The sequence below is a fragment of the Helicoverpa armigera genome, chromosome 1 (genome assembly GCF_030705265.1).
Source record: "Helicoverpa armigera isolate CAAS_96S chromosome 1, ASM3070526v1, whole genome shotgun sequence".
In the NCBI taxonomy this organism is placed as follows: Eukaryota; Metazoa; Arthropoda; class Insecta; order Lepidoptera; family Noctuidae; genus Helicoverpa; species Helicoverpa armigera.
Window position 1 is genome coordinate 15,575,378 of NC_087120.1, and position 10,354 is coordinate 15,585,731.

A 10,354-nucleotide genomic window follows, 5' to 3' on the forward strand; every position below is an offset into this window, starting at 1 on the left:
ACAAACAGAGCGAAAAATACTGCGAATTTAGGGTGACCATATAGTTTTATGGGTGCGGGATAAGTCTTGTATGTTTTATTAAAGAATTCTGAGTTTTTAGTGGGTTGTTGTAGGTTCTACAAAACTTGAATAAGGTAATATTTTATAATTAATATAATTCTGTTATTAGGAGAAGTCGTTTTGTAGTCGAAGTCTTGTATGGTATATGGTATTTTTCAGGGCAATTTTTTCGGATACAATTGTGGCCGTCTTTACCTATTGAGTGACAAATTAATGATGGAAAAATATAAAATTTCACATTTCTGTTTAAATGAACGCAATAAAATAAGTCTTTTACTCTTTTCAAAAATCAATACGCAAAATACATACAGTACCCAGTTCAAACACGACTCGCTAATTTGCAAACACTCAATTCATGGTCACCCCACTGCAATCCTAAGAAACGGCACAAGACACTTTCGTGGTGACCACACATTGCCGGAAATTATCGAATACTTATCACAAATTGTCGAATAAACTATCTGGTTGTATAATTAAAAGGCCTATGAGGTTTAAAGCACTATTTTCGGAAACCGGATAATGTGTACATAATCACGACCATTTTTATATCGGGCCTAAAATTATTGATAGACCGCACGTATTTTTTTATATAATTATAGTTTTAATCACACTATTAATTTCTAAAAATACATTTAGGTACTTTTTATTTTTTATTGTAAATATTACTAACTGAATTGCAATTAAATAAGTTAGATATGTGAGAATAAAATTGTAATGTCTTCAGTGATTTGCAGCGGCTGAAATTACATAGGGTGAGTAAAGTACCTTACCTAATTTAATAATAAATCTTTTAACTTAATCTTTTAACATAAGCATACTTATTAAAATCAAGTTTTCAGTCAGCCAGTAGCGAAACAAATGACTACAAAAGCCTAGTGCCAAAAACTTCCATTCGAAAAAACAAAAGCGAACTCTCAGACGCAGCCTCGCCATAAAAGTACCCGTAGACTGGAAACTTTTAGTCGGCCGATAGTTTGTTACGCTCATAAATCAGTATGAGACGAATGGTAGCATTTACGAAGATCAGGTATAATATTTAGCCGGTATCAGACTATAAAGTTTGATTGTCAATCAATGTCGCCAGCCTTTTGGGTACACTGCCGGGTGACAGCGATGAGGACCAATTTTTCGAATCCCTTTTTTGGTTTTAGTTTTTTTATGCAAGTATAGATTTAGTTAACTTAAAAAAAATGTACAGTTTATTAATATGTTATCAAATTAAAATCTATTCTAATATTATAAAGCTGAAGATTTTGTTTATTTGCTTGAACACGATAATCTCAGGAACTATTGAAAAAAATATTTCAGTGTTAGATGGCTCATTTATCGAGGAAGGATTCATACAGAGGTTTCCACGTAATGCGGGTAAAACCGCTGGCAGAAGCTATTTAAATAATTAATCTAGTCTGTTTTAAAAAAGAAGTTTACCAACTATCCGTTCAACTATCCGCCGACTAAAAGTTTGCAGTGTACTCGGTATTCCGTATCAACAGTTAGCCGCTGTCGTTTTCTATAAAGTCCTGTCTTCGGAAGCGTTCGCGTTTCGCATCTCTGACGTCACCTGGACCAACCAGTTTTTGCTCTCAGCTCCAATTCAGTATTTGATTCTTTATGCATAACTCGCGTTCTAAGGTCGTCTGATATTCAAGGACAGGGCATGCTAATTGCTATAGCGTGTATGTATGCATGTGTCTGTATGTATGTTTGTTAATTATAGGATATCGGTGTGTATGGTCACGTTCGTTTACCCTGTAGTACAGAGGTAATTAGGTAGCACCTATGCATGTGTATTTAGCACTTTCAACTTGATAAGATTAGTGTTATTTGTAAAGATGACGAAATTTTAGTTGTATCTACTAGACTACATAGAAGCAAACTATGTATTCGTCATTCATTGTAAAATACTCGAAAGTGAGAGACTTTTGAGATCGTTTTATGTCGTTTAAGTTTTAAAGAATGTAACTAAATGCTTCAAAAAGAACAAAGGTGGGTTTTAGTAAATAAAAATCTGGCCCTCGCGCTACCAATGTTTTTCTACCTAAAAAAATACTAGGTGTAACTAGCTAGGTACATGATCATAGCAAGTGATTGGCCGACACTCGACAGTAACATCGCACAATAGATTTATATTAAGTGCTTGCGTGCGGTGCACAATTGCACTCAATTGTCGGCGACGAACCAAAGTCAAGTATTACTAACTTATGTTTGTACTCCAGTCACGTCGTCTACTAAGTTTGTGAAAGAAATGTAGGGTTTTGGACCCTAGTGACTCGGGTTTTTTTAATGCTATGTATAATAGTAACTACTCCTATCATATCACATTGCCATCTTTAAGGTGGAATGTCACCAGATGGTATTATGAGAGAGTGAGGGAGTGTCAGATTTTTACTGATTAAAACGAACCTGGAGCCCTTTGTGCAACTCTTTCGGAAATATCTTTTCTATGGGACTAAGAGGATGACCAATACAATTAGACAAATATTTTATAGGTATAATCTTTCATACATTATCCTTAAATTATCCTTAATACTACTCACAAAGTGTAAAGGAAAAGTTTAAAGGAAAAATTGTCCATCTCAATCGGCATTTGACTAGACAGTTGAAGTAAGGTTCTTTTTCTTACCTAAAAGTAGGCAGAGTCAGGTGCTATAGCCATGAGTAACGATGCATGCATAAACTTCATTCTTCTTCTTATCGAGTACCTTGAAGGTTTTAAGACTAAACGAACCTCTGTGTCCGAGTTTTACAAATCCGTCTGACGGCCACTGACATGGAGATATAACAACGGCTACTGCTAAGTAGCATTCGGGGACACTACTTTGGGTGTTTTCTCAGGCATGGGGGTGTAACTCCTCCAACTTCTAGAATCGGAGCTGCTTATAAAGGAGACACCAGTGGTCTGAAGAAGGATGATGTCGTGATTGCCAAAGACTTTAACAGAGAGATAAGGGCTGAACTGAATCCAATGCTATTTGCCTTCTCGTTATGAGAAGAGGCTCTATTCCAGCATGATGATGCCATCATTCAGTTTGATCAGCTTCAAGAACAAGGAGTGAATGTACTATCAATTGAATACAGTGTCTGCAGACTGTACCAGCATAATGCATCTTATGAATCCCCACTCCCATTAACAGACAAACAATTACTTAAAATTCCGACGCAATAGTGCATACAGCACTCGTTTATGCGAAGGTATTTTCGAAAACGCACAAAACATTCGATATCGAGTCCTTCCTTATTCAGATTGTTAATATTTAAATTTGTCCTTGTTGATGACCAGATAACCGTGGTCAAGTAATACCTACGTAAATAAAAATGATTTGATTCGGTAAAAAAAGAAGTTAGCTTAGTGGTGATTGGCCGTGGACCTTCAAGGAGTTTGCAAGGGGAAACGGTCCTTGACCTAAATCGACGCCGGCGCATCTCACGAACTTATTTACACGGCTGCTTAACACTGTATGTATGCACTGATCTTGGAGGATGAGTAGGTACGTGAATTTATAATAGACATACAACACGATAGGGTCGAGAACACGTTTATGAAAAATACATACGATGGTATCATGAGGTACAAAACTTAAAGTATAAGTGAAAGTCTTTTAGTTTATCTGTTCCTTTTCCACTGTGTAACCAGTAAACTAATTTATGCAAAGCCTATGAAAATGCATTCTTTAGATAATATAATAGGTAATGTTTCTTAGGTGAACGAAAAAGTATTACCGAGATGAGAGATCCGAGGGTAGAAGGCAGCATGTGTGATAAAAATAAAGACATTCAAATGCAGTACCTACATGTAGATTATAATGTTTAATGTGTGGCGTGATGGCTTAATTAACGATGGGAAATTCTATAACAATTTAAGTAAACAAAAATTATTTTTAGAGAAATATGGAAATTAAGAACCCGTAGCAAGGTTTTGACCAAAAGTACAAACTAAAGGTAACGATTTACAAGTACCATAACCTCCCATTGCTAAGTCGGCTAAAACTGGACTATCGCACTTAGCAAATAACTTGTTCTTACGATAAGTTATCAGTATCTTATATTGCGTTGCATGAACAGGATGTAGGTACAAAATATGCAAATTTTAATGTATGAACACAAACAATAATATTAAGATGTTTTGATACGTCACCTCCTTAGGCTGATCACACACCGACACATCCCACGCATTTGTGACACGCTTCAATGCTTGCACTATTCGTCTTTTATTTTTAGAACTGTCAAATTGATCTATTTGGTAGCGATGTCCTGCTGCCATTGAACATCTTTGGCAGTCGCTACGGGTAGTCAGAAACCAGTAAGGGTGACAATCAGCCTTAGTTATGGTTGTTGGGTTGCCTGGGTAACTGGGTTGAGGAGGTCAGATAGGCAGTCGCTCCGTGTAAAACACTGGGACTCAGCTGGATCTGGTAAGATTGGAAGCCTACTCCAACATAGGCAGAAGATGGTCGCATGGTCCTGCATGATGACTTGGATGCTATCCCTGAGGGCGTAAATCGCTTAAGGTGTATTTTAAAAGTACAACAGCAGTCTAACTGAAAATACAGACGATACAAGTTTATACACTGAAGTTTGTTCTCAAAGTTCCGGACAGTGTTAGTGTGGAATCCACCTAAAAATCAAAAGGACCTCATAATCATTCTATAGTTATCGGAAATTTTGAGCTTCTCATCTTATTGTTTAAGATGTATCTTTTGAGACTATCCGATGGAAACGGATCAGGGGGTTGTCTGCCGGGTACAGCTTCCGATTATTTCACTGAATTCCGATAAACGTAGATTTTGATTTTTTTTTTAAATCAAATATCACTTCCTAGTTTAATTGTCAAGATACTGCAAATTATTTTCAGAGTTCCATGTATTATTTGGTCACCTATCAAGTTATAGGTATGCTGCATTTTCCATTTGTACTGTTCTGAATTAATAAAATACCTATACGTGAGAAAGTACAGTTGAAACACAGGTGTTCATATACTTCTCGCACCCGGGTAATAGAAGGCTACGTCCTATCTCAGGCTCTAGACTATCTGTGTATCAAAAATTTAAATAGGTTCAGCAGTTTTGGCATGAAAGCTTAACAGACAGACAGACGGTGTTCATAACATTTGGAAAGCTATAGCTTCTACTATTAATTTCTAAGTACTATGTTATAGTATCGATTTTCAAATCGATTGTTATCGTTTTCACTTTAGCGAACGGAATCTCAAACAACTCGAATAACTTTGAGACAGAAGTCGATTCCTTCGGGCCATGAACTATGTACCGTCAGCAAATGAAATGACTATGCAATATTTGCACTGACGCTCAGAGATAAACTTCGTAAGAGTTTTTATTAGTAGGTATATGTTATTTTTGAGTCACTTATATGAATACTAGCTGTTACTCCCGGTTCCATGATTTGAGGGAACTATTTTTTACATCAGGATAAAAAGTAGCGAACGTCCTATCTCAGACTATACGGGTCACCCATAATGGGTGTCAAAAATTCAAATCAAAAGGCTAGTAGTTCTGGTGTGTGAGCGAGACAGACATACCGACAGGGTTACTCTCGCGTTTACAAAAGGATAAAAAATACTGAATATTTTTTTAAACTTTGCAAATATAATATTTTTTTCTTGATTTCTCTCTAGTGTTGTCCCACTGCTGGTCTTATGCCTTTCTTTGACTAGAGAATGCAAATATGACAGTAAGACGAACTTTCCTTTGCTCATTCTCCCTCTTTTTTTCACATTCGTTTCTGCTTATGTATGTGTTCCCGTGCCCGCATAATTTTGCATGCAGACTCCTTTTCTGCCCATACACATGTCAGGGCCAAACACTGGCCCATGATCACGTCGATTCTCATCAAAGTTATAATTGCAAATACATTGTCTCCACGCCACTGACCTCCCGGGCTCAAGTACGCGCGGTCATTAACATCCATGATCCAATGATACCATATTGAAACGCGTTCGACAAAAAAACAAATGAAAGATTTATTTTTCAGATGTGGATTTGTTTAGGTGAGAAAATTGGTGTAGGTCCGGTCTGGCCCTGTAGGTATGAGAGTATGAGATCCCTGTAGGGATAATTCTAAGTGTCTCTCAGTTCAGGTGATCCTTTTCCCAACTATTTCAGGGTTAGCTCACACAGTAAACGGATGTATGCATTACCAAAAATCCTGCCCTATTATATTTTACATGTAATTTCTGCCCACCTGACCTCCAAAACTACATATCATGGAAACCACATCGTTGCTCAGAGATGAGATATAACACAAGTAATCATAAAGATAAAACCAATAAAAGAAAAAACACTTCTCTTTGTGTTCAAAGTAAACATCGTGGAAAATTTTACTAACCCATCGTTATTTACTTTAATTGAAATAATTATCTTATTTACGAAACTTAGTATTAAACTTACTACTGGATGATCATTACCATTTGATGCTATCTTACTAAAATGAATGCATCTATGGTCTACTAATCACTTCATACTCATAGACCCACCACGCTATGACAGTGAAGGAATAGTGAGTACACCTGTCTGCGCAAATGCTAGTGCAGTGTAAAAAGTCCTGCGCAGCTGGCTGATCTTCTTACATGAGAACAGCCGCCGTGGCCGAAAATCGGCTACGAAGACTTCATCATCATCACATCAGATAGTAGTCACATAGCGTGTCTGCTATGCACGGGGTCTTAGGTTCAATTCCCGGGTTGGACCAAAATTGCTTCGTGCGTTTTGAGAAACTTTCACAAAGCAGCACGGAGTTAGTGGTAGATGCAAATGCTTGTGCCTTGCGCAGCTGGCTAATCTCCATAGAAGAGTGTCATGGTCGATAATTGGCCTGGAATGCTCTTATAATATTCATGAAGATTATGACGTAGGTTCTTCTCCATAAGACCCAATCCTTGGAACCATGCACTTGGGTATTTGCGTTTCGCAATTAGTCTTCTATACTATATACATAATCTATACTAATATTATAAAGAGGAAAACTTTGTTTGTTTGGTTGTAATGGATAAACTCAAAAACTACTGGACCGATTTTAAATATTCTTCCACCATTAGGAAGCTATATTATCTGCGAGTAACATAGGCTATATTTTATCCCGGTGCGGGCAGTAGCTCTTACGAGACGCGGGTGAAACCGCAGGAAAACGGCTAGTATGAAATAAAATCCTTTGACTTTTATACTCGAACATTCTTCCACAACAAGCATCGGTTTGCTGTTCAGATATATCTAATTAGATGTAGGTATGTATTGTACTAGAAATAATCGAATAATATTATTATTGATAGGTATTAATAATGCATTGAGGTGAACAATCGCTTAATATAATCATTTAAGATTGTAAAAAATCAACATACCTATTTATTCTTGCAACATGTTTTGGCTGTTTTATACACATACCTACCAAACATACTTTTGTGTATGTAAATAAAATTAGTACTTATCTAATGTGTTATGGACATCATCACTATCTGCCTAGCCTTTTCCCAACTAACTAACGATGCAGCTAAACACCAGTGTTTTACAAGGAACGACTTCCTATCTGACATCCTCAACCTAGTTACCCAATAATATGTCATCATCCTCCGAGTCTTTTTTCGAACTATGTTGGGGTCGGCTTCCAGTCTAACCGGATTCAGCTGAGTACCAGTGCTTTACAAGGAGCGACTGCCTATCTGACCACCTCAACCCAGTTACCCAATAATATGTCATAGGCAGAGGTAATAAGAGCTTTTTTCTTCACTTGTAAAAACCTTATATTATGTATAGTTTTTAAGGGACATCCCGTAGGATAAATTGATGTTTAATTAATTTGAATTCCCTTCAATTTCTTTTAACCAATCGATCAACGTGTTCAAGTGTTTTGACCATGCAGTTAATAATAAAACAAATGCATTTTATGTAGTCATTGACTCTCGCTGCTGTGACCTTGAGTCAGGCTATGTGGTAAACAAATCGCTCTCAAAGCCAAGCCATACGAGTTTTAGCCAAAATGATCACATCGATATTTCTGTCCGTAGGGCTTGCACATTAGTGATAATGTATAAAAAAATGAATAAAATTAATTACTAGCTTCTGTCATCAGTTTTATCCGCTTCCTGATGGAATTTATCCCAGACTCCAGATAAAAGTAGCCCATAAGCATGTTATTCTGATGATCATGCTATGTTCCTGCTAAGTTTAATCATTAGCGGTTCAGCCGTTTGATAGTGATTCACCTTCTTACTACGAACTTCTTACTTCGACTAGGTGATTTCCGTGGTTTTACCCTCGTTCCAGAAGAATCTTTTTCCCTTTTCATTTGAAAGATTGTGGTGACTGGAGTTCGTACCTTCTCGGAATGAGAAGAGGCCTTTGACCTGCAATAGGATAGTAAAAAAGCTGATGATGAAGTGAGGATAAATAAGTAAGAGTTTCCTTGACCACGACTACTTTTTGATTGGTTGAAGTAGCGGGTCAGTTTGCTTTGTTTTTTTTTTTATATTACCAAGGTAAACTAACCATGCAGCATTTAGCTGTAGTAGCTATGTATATTATTATACCTATATGTTGAGATGATGACGAATTTGTTTGATTGGTTGAATGCCCTAATCTCAGGAACTTATCGTCAGATTCGTACAACTGTTCATTGTTAGATAGCCCTTTTATAGAGGACGGCTTTAGGCTACATTTTATTCTGTAAAATAATTCTAACATACAAGCGAAAAACTCAAACTCGTAATATTAAACTTAAGAGAACCTTTTTTTTAACTTTTTTTATTATTTGTGAAGACTTTTTGTTCATCGTTATTTGTAGTTTAATTTAAGGTTGCATATATTGTTACCGTAAATAGCGAATAAAAACTTCAAACTATTTTACTGTTAGATTAACCCCCTTACTTATAAAATCGCTAATCACCTTCTAAGCAACATTTTAACTAATCACTACTTAAAGTCTTAAGTAGTGATTAAATGTTAGTTAAAACATGCTTAAGCAACGTTTATAAGCAAGAATATTCTTAAACAGTCCTTAAGTATTACTTATATTTAATTGACGTTTTTAAGTAAGGCTGAAAGTTTTGAAAAACCATTGTCCGATTAAAGTGAACATATAAACAGATTATTTAATACTAACAATAATACCCACATTTTTTGGAAAAAATCCAAAATTCAAATGTAGCTAATAATAATAATAGTAACCACATTAAAGCCTCGATCCTCCCACTCGAATAATTTATGTTATCAACGCACTTGAGCGCGTGAGACCGGAAATTAATTGAATACCGAGTAAATTACTACATCTTCTGTAATCGAGTGCGATTCGATTCCACGATATTCGGAACTATGAATCGATTCGATACTTATCCGATTTGAAGCTTAATGTTACTGGTATTGTTGTTAAGTGAGATGATTTAAAATAAAATTTGAGTTTTTAAGTATAAGCGTGTCCTACGCACTGCAGACTATACGGTTGGCCGACTTCCAATAAAAAAAATCGGTGGATGTGGACCAAATAATCTTTCTAATGTGGGTATTACCATTCCTCTTCATACTAATTAATGAGATCGCCCAAATAAAAGTTTGCGGGTACTCTAAGTATTAGTATATATTCTTCAACGGTTTTCTTCTAATATTCAATCAGAACAATTTGAATAAATATAACGGAAGTTTTTTTTACTTAAAGATTACACCAAGGTAGGTGTCTTTAAGTCTTAATAGGTTAACTTTAGTCAAAAATAGGTTTCTAGTGGAATCAAAAATACGTTTTGTCCAACTACTTATACCGAGGAAAACCAAACGTTTCTTATTTATAGAAACTGGACAATAATGAATTACATGCTATCTCAATAAGACAAGAGGTAAGTAGTTTACCTAGAAGAGGGCAATATAACTCGATAAAGGGCTATAAAAAGTAAAAGTCCTATTCGAAATAAACAAAAAACTAATTATGCCAATGACTCGAACTAACCAGACTTTAATTTACATATATTGAGTTGTAAAATTTTAATGTCTGCACTCAACGCCTGCAGCAAGCCGTAAACACCAATTTATTTGTCTTAAGCCACTATTATTATTGCTTAGTGTTTTCCTCATTTTTATTTCAGTAATTCAGTGTTGAATTGCAAACGTTTGAACTTGAGGTTTGTATTACAACGACTATTTTTTGTGCAAACTTGTAAGGTTCTTCACCCCGATGACCAGTTTGATTTAACAAATATCCGTCAAATATAAAGGTGGTTTATTTATTTATATACCAACGTTCTTATCGATATTGTTGTTTTTCATTAAAACTAGGTAAGATTCCATCTTTGTTAAAACAG